The sequence below is a fragment of the Macrobrachium rosenbergii genome, chromosome 11 (genome assembly GCF_040412425.1).
Source record: "Macrobrachium rosenbergii isolate ZJJX-2024 chromosome 11, ASM4041242v1, whole genome shotgun sequence".
Classification (NCBI taxonomy): domain Eukaryota; kingdom Metazoa; phylum Arthropoda; class Malacostraca; order Decapoda; family Palaemonidae; genus Macrobrachium; species Macrobrachium rosenbergii.
The window spans coordinates 41,182,274-41,197,702 of record NC_089751.1 but is presented as its reverse complement, the minus strand read 5'-3'; the positions used below and the strand labels follow the sequence as shown (position 1 = coordinate 41,197,702).

The following is a 15,429-nucleotide window of genomic DNA, read 5'->3' as shown; positions in this document are numbered from 1 at the left end:
TGTATATGGAATCTTACTTCCATTTGCAATTTCAGTCTACTTACTTTCCAAATCTTCCTCAACCTGTATGCTGTCTGACTAGCCTTTTCTTTTAGTTTTTCACTAAATTCCAACTCGAGAGGTCCTGTGCTGGATATAATTGTTTCTAAAAATCAAAAAGATTTAACATCAATATAATCCTTTCTCCATCTCGAGTTATTTCATCCCTTTGTGCGTGCTCAATCCTCATTATTTCTGTTCCAAGACTTATTTTGAGTCTTGCCTCTGGATGTATCATACATTCTATTAAACAAACTTTGGTCATTTGTCATGCTTTACTGATGAAAATCGTGTCATCTGCATATTCTAAGTCTGTCAAGTTCTATCGGCACTTCAATCTAAACTTTTTATTCCTTCTCCGACATACAGTACATAAACAGCGTATCCTACATATCTGAACACAGCGAATGAACCAGTGCGTTAATCCCATACGCTTATGCGTAGTATAAAATATATATAATACTGTTGAATTTATTCAAAAGCTCCTGTGCCTGTGACAGCAAATACATAAGAAGAATAATAACACATGATTCTATAAACGAAGTTTTTAAAAAAATTACAAAGAAAAACAAATAAGACGATACAGTACTCTGAATATGCAAATACACAGCAGTAAAAACAAAAGAATAAATTAAAAGTTTACGGTATGTGTTGAGCGTCCCAGTTCTTCGCATGACAAATAGACTCATGTCACGTTAAGGTCAACGCCTAATTATAGCACCCAGGTGGTTGCTCCTTATATACATGCACCCCTGACCCATAACCATACCTCGGAGTCCAATCACGTCAGCTACCTCTCTCTCTCTCTCTCTCTCTCTCTCTCTCTCTCTCTCTCTCTCTCTCTCTCTGAGAGTGTCTGTGAGTATGTATGTATGTACACACACACATATATATATATATATATATATATATATATATATATATATATATATATATATATATATATATATATATATATATATATATGTTTATACACACAATTACTTCCCGTCAAAACACCTTAATCATGAAACCTGTACAAACATTAACTTTTCCCTTACTATTATTAATATTATTTGTGTGATAAAAATCCACGATTATAAAGTAGATATATTACTATGTGAAATAAACATCGTCAGTGCTAACGTTAGCATGTAAAACGAGAAGGTAGTTTTCTTATGAATAGTTATTATTATTATTATTATTATTATTATTATTATTATTATTATTATTATTGTTGTTGTCTTGTAATTTTTTCTCTCTGCTTGCTTTCCTAGATCACAGAAACAAGCTGAAATGTTCTTTTCGCCATTACGCTCCCGTAGAGTAGAGCGACTTCATTGATCCTTCTGGCATTCTAATCAGGGCCCCAGAGAGGGCTGCCAAGCTAAGGCACGTTATGTTATTCACTTCTATTACACGTAATGGGATTTTTCTTGACATTCTGTAACATTATTACGGTTATTACAAGTTGTTGCTGTCGTTCTTATATAATTATTAGCATAATTAATGCCGTTATTAGTGCTGTTTTAATAATATTAATACTGATTATTACTACAAATAATAGCAATATCTGCGGTTTTCACAGTACTATTATTAATAATATTATTATTATTATTATTATTATTATTATTATTATTATTGGAGAAGCAAATCCACAGTTATGTCTATGTACTGTACATATATTTAAAGATAAATCAGTACGGATAGCTTTTGATAACTTGTTCCGTTCCCGTTTTGAAATGGGGAACCGAACAAATTCCCGAAAACTATCTATACTGATTTATCTTTAAATATATGTACAGTACATATACATAATTGTGGATTTGCTTCTCCATTTTCAGACTATGCTACTGAGTATTTTTAATTATTATTATTATTGAAAAGAGAAACCCACAAGATTCCTGTGTATAAACTGTTTACTTGTAAACAGCCTCACCACCTTCACATCTCTTGAAAAAGGGTCACAGTTAGGACCTAAAAGTACTCGAGATTAAAGTAATATGTAAATATTTACAAGTAAACAAGTTATACACAGGAATCTTGTGGGTTTCTCTTTCCATCTTCAGAAGAAAACTGAAAGAGGTTCTTGTTTGGTTCATTATTATTATTATTATTATTATTAATTATTATTATTATTATTATTATTATTATTATTATTATTATTATTATTATTATTATTATTAACGATAAGAAGATAATAAAAACAATGCCCCTTCTTCTTATACTTCTCCTCAATGGACCCTTTTTTCCCGACAAGGGAGCGATTAAGGTTCTGATAAAAGGTTGATAAAACTACAGGATGTGAAGTGGGTTCGTTCGGCGTCCATTTTAGCAGTACCAACGAACCCGATAAAACAAATTTGGTAAAACCGTGGGGCGTTCATATGCCAAAGAGCCTTCGGTTCTTCCGTGAATGTAAAACGTATGAAAGGTCAATCGCTTGCATAAAGAGACCGAATATTAAAAAAGGCAAATTTTTCACCTATCAGTCCAAAAGTAGATGGTTTTGATGTATACAATTAAAAGTAAATTACACTTAAAATTACCATTGTTTTTTCAAACAACCAATAGGAAATGGTTTTGATGTAAACAATTAAAAGCAAATTACACTTGAAATTACCATTATTTTTTCATACACAATAGAAAACTATCAATCTAAAAGTTGACTTTTTGAATATTAAATTTTTGTTTAGTCAAACTCATGAGCATTTTCGATTCAACCTACAGTACCCTATCCTTTAGAAGTAGATAATTTAGAATTAAAACTATATTCTATCAAAATGACGACATTCTTCCACTAAAAACAGATGGTTTAGATGTTAACAATAAAAGAGAGAGGTTTTCCGATTCAAAACCACGGGAATTCCGTTTACCCAATAATAACGATGTGGACACTTTTCACCCGAACAAAAATATGTACATTTCTTTTGGCCCATCCACTTAAAAACAGGATCTTCTGTGTTGGCACAAAGCAAGCGCATGCGCGTATGAGTGTTTGTGTTACAGATATAAATGGATACGGACTCTTTTGATTAAGTTGCAAAAAGGTTACTTTCATTCACAGACATCCCAACATAAACGCACTCATCCATCACTGTGACCCTTTTTTCATGTAAAATGATAAAACTCAGCGAATTTAGAAGTTATCTAAAACAGGGTTTACATTTACGGTGTTTTTTTCGCAATTATTTTCAGGAAGGAAGACTGCTAGACCTACGCCCATTTCCACCCTGGTTATCACCAACCCCTGTCTACTTATTATCATATACGCCATTTCACTGCTTAGGTTAACAGAGGCGCCTGGGTTTTAACGGAGCGTCCATAACTCGCTCAGCTCTTCCTAGAAACGAGTCTTTTCAATCACTCATGAAATACAAGAGAAGCTGAAAATTCCACATTCTGGTTGTGAATAGAATGAAGGACGGTCTAACAGGTTTGCACACAAATGTTAAAGTTCGTGCTAACAAAAGAAGGATTACTAAATGCGTAACAAACACACACACACACACACACAAACGAACACTCACAGAGAGAGTAACTGGGATCATCCATGGATTAGCCGATGTCTGGCTTTAACTAAACAGCCATAGAATTTCAGTTCAAAGTAACGCCAAAGTAACATGACATCGTCTTTAACCAACTGGGAATCCTAAAGGGAAATAATTTATCAGCCACCTTTTTCACAACTGGACATTTTGAAACCATTGAAAATAAAATCATCTTTCTTAAAATAAATCTAAACTAAACTCTGTGTGTGTGTGTGTGTGTGTGTGTGTGTGTGTGTGTGTGTGTGTGTGTGTGTGTGTGTGTGTGTGTGTGTGCCAACGAAAATACTTCAATTTCACCTAAAAGGGGAAACTTCCAGGAAGGAGAGAGAGAGAGAGAGAGAGAGAGAGAGAGAGAGAGAGAGAGAGAGGCCATGCCATATGACCTTTTCAAGCGACTCTAAATACCATGCTCCTCCCACGAAGGCGTCCGTAAATATAAACGTTATCATCGATATGAAAGCCACAACCACAACGAAAAACATACAAAAAGAGGAATTTGGGTATACATTCATACACACATGCATACATACGGCCTACATGCAGTCAATGCATCCACATGCACACATACATACATACACATCCCAACTGTTCCGAAGATATTCACGCGTGTACAAAACCAAACGCTAAATTCACTGACGGCCTGATTCATTGTACAAGGCCGAAAAGGAACATACATGAATAATTGATAAGATTTTATTTGATTTATGAATGTTTGGTCTAATGACCCGGCACTACGTAAATAATGATACAAGTTTCATACGGTGAAATCAGGGGCCAGCAACGGCTATGTGCAGTTCTCCACTGAAGAAGGGAATCGTTTGTACTCGCATACAATCGAACAAGCAAAATCCACGCCTACGAGCGGTTTCAGACTAAATGGAAATCCCTGTGTAAACAAAACGCACACGCAAACCAGCAAACACGATCACATAAGAAATAAAAACAATTCATGAATCGGAATAATCACAGAGGCTTTTTCTAAAATAAGGGCCTCAAAAGAGAGTTTTACCGTTTTTCTCTTCACTGTTACTCAAGACAATCTTCCCATTACCTGGATGAAACAGAAGTTTAAACACAGAAATTATGGAAAATGGCTAAACACCAGCAATTTACAATCCCTGCCTCCACGTGGTCATTTCACAATCGTTGCAATAAGGCCGCCATTTCACAATTTGCATGATTGTCGTGACTTTACAATTATTATATCGAATGTGTAATTTGATATAATCCCTGGCACAACACCGGCAGCACTGCATGACCTCTGTGTAAACAGTGTCAATTCGATCCCAAAGTCAGCGTTCTGATCTAACTATTCATTTCAAACAATTATTTCACCATCCCCGCATCCAAATCATTTTTCTCGATCCCTGTGTTTGGACCCTTTCAACACCATCAATTCAAATTCCATGCACCTACACCATCACTCCCAATCTTTGCGTCAACAACATCGTTTCACGATCCCTGAGTCAAGGCTACTGATTCACAATCCATGCGTCAACATCAATTCACGATCCATGCGACAAAATTGCTATTTGACGATCACTGCCTCAATATCGTTATTTGACGATCATCGTCACAACAGCATTATTTGACAATCCCTGCCTCAATATCGCTATCTGACGATCAATGCCTCAGTGTCATTATTTGACGATTACTGCCAACATATTGTTATTTGACACTCAGTGCGACAACATCGTTATTTCATGATCCTTGTGAAAAGCCATCATTTCAAGATCCACAAATCAATCGACAATGACTTCCAAACTTATTAGAAGAACCACGAGCATATAAAAGACGAATACTTCCAAATGACTCTGAACGTGCTGATATTCCAGTGTTACTGACACACGGTAATAAATCATTTGCATAAAATACAACTAAATTTATCCCAAAACATATGTAAATAGTTGATGTCGAGCTTAAAAAAAACCGATTGGTAGGTTCACATACCTACAAAAACTAGTATTAAACAAAAACTTTTACCAATGGTATTACAAAATGGTGGCTTTGTATTTATGTGAAGAAATAATTCTGCAACAGAGATGAAAACGTGCAATAAACACACACACACACACACACACACACACACTCAAAAACCAATGAACACAAAAATCCTGAAAAAAGACATTACGTGATGAAGTAAAACGTAATTAGCAAAGACTATAAACGTGTCACGGAGAAAGACTGTAACACACAGATTAAACTAAACACATGCCATGAAAAAAATAGTAAACAACACTGTCTATCCGTCATAAGAATATTTATAATAACTGCAAGCTTAAACGGCTAGATAAAAACGTCAGCTGCCGGTCAACGATTAATTAAGAGAATACAGTTTGCAACGGAGGACTCAAGGAAGCTCCTGAAACCTAAACCTGACCATGGGCCAGTTCACTGTACACCGTAAAAGAAAGACTACTTTATCTTATAATGAGCGGGAAGGTGCAGGACGGGAAGAAGGGGGGGGGGCTGGCTAGAATCATTTACAGCAACTAGATGTAGAAAGGAATGTTATTAAAAGATATTATGACTTCAAAGTAATTTCGTGACTGCATACTGGTATAAAATACATAAGGAATCTGATGCACAGCATGTCTATGAGCAATTCTCTTTCAGCTTCATTCCCTCTGACGATGGGGGGTGGGGGGGGGGACAGCGGTCCTCGTTAAGCGTGAGTGTTTCAAACGTAATTTTAATAACAATACACCATAAGAGTGAACACAACAGAAATGGATCCCATGGATTATCATGATCATTAACTTTATTATAATGTAGCTGTATCGTAAGCTTTGTGGTAACAGCTGAGAGACCGTGTTAACAAACATTTCATTCAAGCTAATGATGCTCCAATAATGCCTACAAACATCAATAACTTACATAATAAACTTACAATAGTGAAATACAAGGCACGTTAGACAGCGAAAACTTCAACAGCAAGAAAAGTTATTGACGACAGTAATGAAACATTAATTATATACACTGAACACCCGCGGTTGTGGAACATAGATTCGACATCGATCCAAAAAAACAAAATAAATATTCACAAAACATGATACGCAACAAATACAGTACACTATAATCACACGAGAACATTACCTCTGCCTGCATCCCTTTTTAAAAGCTATTCACTAGAGCAAGCAGCCCAGACACGAGCCATACCTGGAAAAGAAAAGGGAGAGCATTAAGACACGAAGTGCGTAAATGTGAGTATCTTTACGTCTGCACACACATACCGCAGATGCGTGCGTGTTGTCTGAATAATGAATGTGCCAGTGTCTACGTGCACTGCATTTATATTCGCACAAAAAGGTCTGTCAGTTTAAAAGGATACACTTTACGATTACATGGATCTTTCACTGTTCAGAAGAAGAATAACTGTAGTTACTTACGCAGAAATATATATGAATACATATGTACTTGTTAATATCATAAATCTGAGTGTCTCATTTTATACGTATAAGAGCTTAAGTACACCAAACGTCACAGATTTCCTCATGTATCTTTTTATACGGACATCTATACATACGCACACAAGTACGACTGAACATTACAAAACTTGTATGTATATCGTCTTATTCGCGTAAGCTCAAAGGTGCGTCAGAATGTTAGAGACTTGTTCGTATGTGTAACACAACGTAAACGTACGCACACAAATACATATGAATGTTGCGAACAAGAATATGAATCTCTATCTTTAACAGATATATAGATATATATATATATATATATATATATATATATATATATATATATATATATATATATATATATATAAATATAAAGAAACAAAAACAAAAAACACGCGTTTTAACAGACATACATACTACAAACAACAGCGCGTTTACATTGAAAGCAAGTGCAAAAATACATACGCACGCGCGCACACGCTAAAGTTCACTAGATTGAAGGTCACGGACTTAAACAGTAGCATACAAAGGGTTGGGACTGCGTGCCGGCATGGCATGCGAGTTATGAAAATGAATTGTACGAAGGAAGGAAAATTGATTCTTGTCTACCTCTTCCTCCATTCACATTGGAACCATTTTTTCTTTTTTCTTTTTCTCGTTCTCTGCAATCCAAAAATTTCTGGTAACGACAACTGGTATGAAGAAAGAATTTTAGGATGTATGAAGTCAACATAAAACTCTATAGTAATAAAATCGACCACTACTCCTACTGGTGCGAGATTTGAACGTAATTAATAATAATAAACACCGTACTTCAACTATTATCGCTACTAAAGCAACTATTTCATCATAATCAAAGCAGAACTGATAACAATTTTGATATAGTGATTATGATGTAGTTACTGTATCAATGATAACCGTTGATGATGATGATGATGATGATGATGATGATGATGATGATGATTATTGCATTCAGCTACTTTTCGCCCTTCGCAGTCGTAGAAAAATAAGGTAGAAAATTATTATTATTATTATTATTATTATTATTATTATTATTATTATTGCAGTCAGCTACTTTTCGCCATTCGCAGTCGTAGAAAAATATAGGTAGAAAATTATTATTATTATATATTATTATACTGCAGTCAGCTACTTTTCGCCCTTCGCAGTCGTTGGAGAATATAGCTGGAATTTGACATCAGCTGTTATTACTGCTATCTCAGCTACTTTTTCCCTCATTACCAGCACCAACAGTTAATGACAGTAATAGATTTTTTACTGCTACGCTTATTACTGCCATAGCAGTATCCGTTACATGTTGATACTGGGTTCCAGAAAAAAAAAACCTAAAATGTGAATGGAGGAAGAAGTAGATGAGAATCAATTACTGATATCATCATCTTTGCCAATTATATTAGCGGAGTTACTATTAACGTCATCCGTATTAGGGACAACTTAGGCCTAAGAAACGCTATACCAAAAGCCTACAGTATTGCTGACGTCAATTCGGTGCCTGAGGAACAAAGAATGCCCAATAACAAAGCTAAAAATAAAATCGAGTAGGGGTTGGACGATCAGCCACAGAGGAAGAGAGGAGAAAGATGCGTAAAGGGAACGAAAATAAGACAAAATAAAGAGAAATGTGGAAAAATAGAATACAAAAATATGGAAAGATGGAATATGATAGTAAAACTGCTTATATAGGGAATGTAGAAATGGTATAAGAATGTAACCACATATAAATAAATGTGTTACGCTCTCTGTATGACGGTGTGTTGTTCCAGAAAAAGATACAACCGTCATTCCTGCATTCATAATATAACATGAATCGTGGATGAAGCACCAACCGCAGAGAGAGGCCACATCAGCAGCAAGTCGAATACCGCTACACACACTGTCCCCTCACTCTACCTCGAACTCCAAATTTTCCTAAATATTTAGAACCTTTCGTTCTAATACTTCTCTCATATAATCTGTCCAGCCTTTTCTGGGTCTTCTGCCATGTCTCCTTCCCCCAAATCCCCCCTCCCAACACTTCCGATTTATACATCCTTTTACCATCCTCGAATTATACACCCTTTTACCATCCTCTCTGAAGGGAGAAGAAATTACTTACATAAAATATCAACTTGTCATTGTCACCAAAGCGTTATGCGATACAATGGCCAACGCAAAATATTCTTAAACCATTAATTTCCCCCTATTTTGGGACGTGTTCTCTACTAAAAATCTTGAAATCCTAAATGGGAAATTCCAGTTTCGGTAAATGTCACAAAAACGGTGACATGTAATCCTCAACATGTCCCTCTGGGATGAACACCTTGCTCCCCCCGTGCCCTCTTGGCTCTGATTGGACCCCACCACAGTCGACTAAATACCAGGTACAAAATTCACTACTAAGGTCAACATGGGAAATAATACTTATCAGGAAACGGACACGAACGTGATTTCCCGTACTGGGCAAGGCTCGGGTCTTTCGTTGGTGAGGTGAGGTCATTTTCCTCTAAGAAAAATATACTACAAAATAACTAATAAGTAACTGTAGGATTTGCTTTTTCTGACGAAAAGAAAAAAGAAGAAAAAGCAATAAAGACTCTTCAAAAGGACAGAATCAATTCATGTAAATGAATGGATTAAAAGTTGAAGGAAAAATTCAAATTCAAAGGGAAAAATAGAATGAAACGGGAAAAACAGTCATTTCGAAGGAATGACAAATTATGGAATTTAAAGAAATTCTGTTCAACAGAAAGAAAAATATGGTATTTAAAGGAAAAGAAACAATTCAAGGCCTTAGGGCTACGCCAATTTAATGGTAAAATTTTACTTCGAAATTTAAGGGTAGAGAATCCATTTAAAATAACTAAAAATCAACACAGTTAAAGATAAAGAACCAATTCTCCTGGAAGAAGCATAAGAAAAATCAAAAGAAAAGGTTTCCTTCAAAGGAATCAATGGAACGAAAGTTCACGGAAAAGAACCAACTGGAAGGAACACAAACTATGCCCCTGAAAGGAAATAATTAATTCAGTTGCAAGGATATTTAAAAATAAAAAGGAAAGGCCTCAGTTCAATGTACAGAGCGAGTTTCATTTTAAAGAAGTAAACTGAAGAAAATTCAACCTACCTATTCTTTCATACTTTTGAAGCAGAGTCAAAGACACACACACACACACTCAAACAAACAAACAAACAAACACACACACACACACACACACACACACACACACACACACACACACACACACGCAACGTAACACCCCCGCACTCAGCAGGTAACAAAGGCCGAAGACAGTAATTTGAACTGACAGTCCAGAAACCGCTTCTGTCTGTCATTCATCCATCGGGATAAAAATAATCTTTTCCCTCTCTCCCTTTCTTCCTTGTGTTCCATTTTCTTTCATTATAATATGTTACTTTTTGTTTTAGTTCTTCTTAGTAAATATCATTCCTCAGTGACACCACATTCCATTTAGTTCTGGATTTTCACAGTTTATATTTATTTTCTACTTCCTCCTATTTTTCCCCTGTTTTCAAAAGTCCAGCGCACTCTGCTGAAGTTAGCAGTGACTTGGGGTACCAGGTTATTAGAAGACAGTTGTGGGTAGCCACTGAGACGGAAAAAGAGAAAAGAAAAAACTAGATGCAAGTGTTCATTGCTCGTCTGATGTTCGTACATAAACACAAATACAACTACACACACACACACATACATACATGCGTTGCCAACGTGAAAAAAGCAAGTTGCTAGTACTACGTTCGTTCCTTAACGGGTTAATCAAGCATGATCCCTCTGACAGACCTTCCGCAACAACCGCTTCCTTACTTTTATTGGACTTCGCTAGAACACGCCTTCTACCCTTTTTTTTTTTTTTCATAAATTTCATATGCTCTTTGGAAATGAAGTATAGGTTGCAAGTGATTATTCAAATGGAAGGGCATTAACGCCTACGAAGAGAGAAAGTGTTCACTTGCAGCTCAGCAGGCGGTAGGACGGGAGCGGTCAATGGACCTAGCAATTATCTTCAGTTTAGTGCTGCACCTATGGGCCAAAGAGCCCATTCAAAATATATAATAAATAAATATATATATATATATATATACATATGTGTGTGTATGTATGTATATATATATATATATATATATATATATATATATATATATATATATATATATACATATACACATCATTGTGTGCGTGTGTATCAGATATTTGCAAGACACACAATACCAAACGAATTATGCAACGCAGTATTAAATCACAAATGGCACGCACTTTCTGCAATAAGAATGCAATAAAAACAAACGATTTAGACATGCTCCGCTGCCTTGCTCGGGTACCTGTCTGCGGTGACCTTGAAAAGTACACAGGGTATAAAAAAAAAACACTGGGTATAAAAAACTAATTGTCTGACTCTGAACCATTAATAACATCCGACTGATCATGAAGGGTATAAAAATAGACAAAAAAGCATCAAAGGGATGAAATATACAAAACTGTATAGACATACGTTTGTTGTTCCTTTAGTTCCAAACATATATAATAAAAAAAAATAGTGCAACACCTGGAAGCAATACAAAAATAGTCAAAATGGCAAGGTGATATGAACTAGGTATTTTTCGGGGGGCCAATTTAGTGAGCATCAAGTGTTTTACGGTCAACTTTATCATCATCATCATCATCATCATCCGTTAATTTGCAGGAACCGTCAAGAGGACAATCATTTATGCTTGCTTTAAGTAATTAGGCTATCTATGTAGCCTACATGGCGTTACCCTTAGAAGGGCAGGTCCAGAAGATTTTCTCTTCCATACCTCAGAAAACAGCAAGGAGTAAGAAAGCAGCAAATGGAAGGAGTAATAACTTCGGATGGAAGGATGAGAGGAGAGTCACAAAGCAGGTGAAGTAAGAAAGTAGCATAAAATGTACAAAAATAAAGAGAAAACCACAAGTTTCTTTGAAGGCTCAGACTGGAATTTGTGAAAGATTGGTCTAAAACAATCATCCTTTATAAAAGTGATAAGTGGACGGTGCCTGTGAGTTAAAATGCAAAAAATTAAGGTTGAAGCTGTAGAGATGAACTGCTTGCACAGCATAATCTATAGTGTAACAAGAACTAAAAGGTTGAGAAATGTGGTGGAACACAGAAGAAATAGCAACAAGGTTAGCGCTAGTAGAAATGTTTTGAGATGGTTCGGTCATGTGGAAAGACTGGATGACAAGAGGTTGGTGAACAGAAGTGTAATTCTGAAGTGCCAGGAAGAAGAAAGAGAGGAAAACCTAGGAAGTGTTGGTTGTTGGCAACGAAGGGCCCTAATTATTCAAGAAGTGCGACAGTGGGTACAAGATAAGAATCAAATGGTGAACATGTGTACGGGATTCGACACTCTGGTGATGTGTCTTCCATGCAGGTGTATGGAACAGATAAGAAAGTGTCCGTTTTCTACACAGGTGGTTAAAACACTTTTCAGCAGCTGAAGTCTGATATAGAAGTTACCATTGTCACGATTTTTTTTTATACAGCCACCAATCCCGTTATATATCGAAACGGATTAATGTTGAAAAAAAAATGAGCATATTTTAGCAAACATAAACTCTAAAATTAATTTTCTTCGAACCACAATGAAATGTACTGATGTAAACATCACCATTTCCAACAGCACAGGAGCACATGAAAAAACAAATGAAGTGTTGATACAATAAATCACGCTCCAAATCTTTCTGGACACAGAATAAGAGAACAGAAAAATGGAAAGTGAAAATCGAATCAGCTTAAAGGGACAAAGTCTAAAAGTATGTTGTTTCATAACTTCCTGTTTCTAAGCCACTTGCCCTCAAAACCCGCCCCCCTTTCAAGGGAATGGATGAATCGCCACCACTGCGCATCCTGGCCCACCAAAAACAAACCCTTGTTTGAGCCGATTCGTACTTCGCATCTCTCTCTCTCTCTCTCTCTCTCTCCCCACCACGTCCTGTATTCTATCTCTTATTTTTTTCTTGTTTCTGCATACTTACTCTATTGCTCAAATCAATCATTATTATTAATAATAATATGTGTCAAACTACGAACAACAAAGAATGTTAAGTTCTCAAATTCATTACCCTAAGGAACTGACTCATTTACAGTATAAAATATAATCATCTAAAGTTTTAAGCCTCACACATGTTTTCAGCAACTAAGCTTCGCATATCAGATATCGTAAGGTGTTTAGATTACAATACTTCATCATCAGATATGAGAGTACAAAAATAGTCGTCATAAGGTGTCAAACTATCCAATGTTCATTCTCTCTGTAATTTTGCACGTTGATCAAGAATAATGTAGCACCCCCCCCAACGACTTATGAAACAAAACAATCCAGATTTAGCCACAATTTATCTCTGTATATTTTGAGATCACTGGAAGCCGAAAGTGTCGTTGTTCTATGCTCAAAGGAGTTTACCCTCTTGAGGATTTCCTTTTATCTCATTTCTTGGAACCAAAGCGTCACGGATTGACGGTTTGATTGACTGATTTATGGTTACTAACACTGGCGTCCCAACATCTAGATTATTGACGCCTCGCGGATTGACGGAACAACAGACGGGTGCGATAAGCGTACTTCTATCTCACTTATCCCTGACGACAGAAAACCAACGCAGAAAAGTGAAGGTTACTAAAAACATGTACAAGGGACAGGTGGGAAAACAATATTCCTGTAACACCTTTTTGAGATAATTTCGTAACCTGCACCGAGAGAGAGAGAGAGAGAGAGAGAGAGAGAGAGAGAGAGAGAGAGAGAGAGAGAGAGGAAATTCCTTGATCCAAGACTAAATGATCCATTAATGAAACCTGACATCGCAACGAATATGGTCATCCAAGCAACCAGTCTCAGACACAAAAAGTTCTAAAACCTTTGACATAAAGAGTAGACAAACCACAGCAATGAGGTGCACTAGGCAGGACTAAACAGCGCGACGCAATGGACCGAAACAAGTAAGGTGAAAAGTCATTAAATTTATATAAAGGGAATAAAAAGCAATCCAAGAATGGTGCCAAAACAATGACGACTGTGCGAACAAAATACCAAAGGTACAAAATTAGAATACTAGTTAACGACATATAAATAAAGATATTGCGAGGTATGTATGTATGTATGTATGTGTATCAAACAGTGCAATTCATACAATGAATACAAATCAATTTATGCATCAATACCCTTGCAAGATCGTGTATAAGCAAGCGGCATTTAAAGACTACAGCCAACAAGCAGCATCGACGGCTAGCGACTTTATAAAATGCTGGTCATGACGCTATAGGTAGAGGCGATGATGATGCTGATGATGATGATGATGATGATGATGACGGTAATGACGACGATAGATATGATGCTGATGGGGGATAGGGATGGGGAGGAACGGAGGGAAGGAGAGGAAAGGAGGGGGAGAGTTGTGGGGGGTTGTAGAAGAGAGGAGTGGCGAGCAAAGGGGTGATGCAAGAATTAAAGCTGAGATCTTTGCCTGGCTGTAAGCTTGTTCTCTCTCTCTCTCTTCTCTCTCTCTCTCTCTCTCTCTCTCTCTCTCTCTCTCTCTCTCTCTCTCTCATCTAAAACCTGTTCACCTAAAAGACAAAGCGGCTAAGCAAACCCAAACATCTAGAACATACCCATGGAGAAAAACAAAGAAACACTTACTAAAACAAAACAAACATTCAATGAGAGTAGGTGATGGTGGAGGGAGGGAGGGAGCGGTAAGGGATGGAGGAGGAGGAGGAGGAGGAGGAGGTTAGGGACAGAAGGAGGGGTTACTGTACCCACTTTCTGCATGCCAGCACCAAGGAAATGCGAGAGGGAAGGAGACAGAATCTGTTAATACTGTCGGGCTTAATACTGCCTATGGTCTATCGCATTCCTTTACTACAAACATTCATAGGTTCTAATAATAAGATCCATCAAATGCTACATTATAATACTAACACTAATAATGCCGCTTCTCAATTATAACACCACCAGATATAACCACTTCTACTACCGTATTGCTACTCCTTATTGCAGTTGCTCCTCTTTCTCAACAATCACAAGCGCTGCTGCCGCTGCTGCCAACCAACATTAAGAACCACTATTCCTACTACTAAAGCAGCTACCAAAAATGAATACCCCTATTAGGAGAGGACTTAACCTATACGATCCTCGCTACCATGATACAACAACACATTAATGAGCGAAAAGACCAGCAACGTATTTACGTCATTTACAAAATCATATATAATTATGAAGCCAGGAAATAAATCCTACCAAACAATGGCTGTGAATAGTGAATTGCCTATGACAAAAAAAAAAAAATCTGATGAGACAAGACAAAACTTTTATTTCCACGTATAATTCTGTCATAATAAATTACCGATAACGACCCAATTTCAGTTTCGCTCACAAAACACCCTATTTTTCCTTGACAGAGGTTTCATCATTCTTATTCA

General features: G+C 36.6%; 1 protein-coding gene across 23 annotated transcripts in view; it reads right to left on the bottom strand.

Moving 5' to 3' along the window:
* The window catches only part of HDAC4 (histone deacetylase 4), a 441,670-nt gene that overhangs the window by 195,037 nt on the left and 231,204 nt on the right, over positions 1-15,429 (bottom strand). Inside the window, exon 2 of one of the 23 annotated variants that reach the window (XM_067111687.1) lies at positions 6,666-6,728. The exons of 21 other annotated variants lie outside the window; for them this stretch is intronic. The gene's annotated coding sequence lies outside the window, so the exon portion shown is untranslated. Of the gene's footprint in view, positions 1-6,665; positions 6,729-15,429 lie in introns of those variants that run through there. One more of the 23 variants, XM_067111682.1, reaches the window with a different exon arrangement.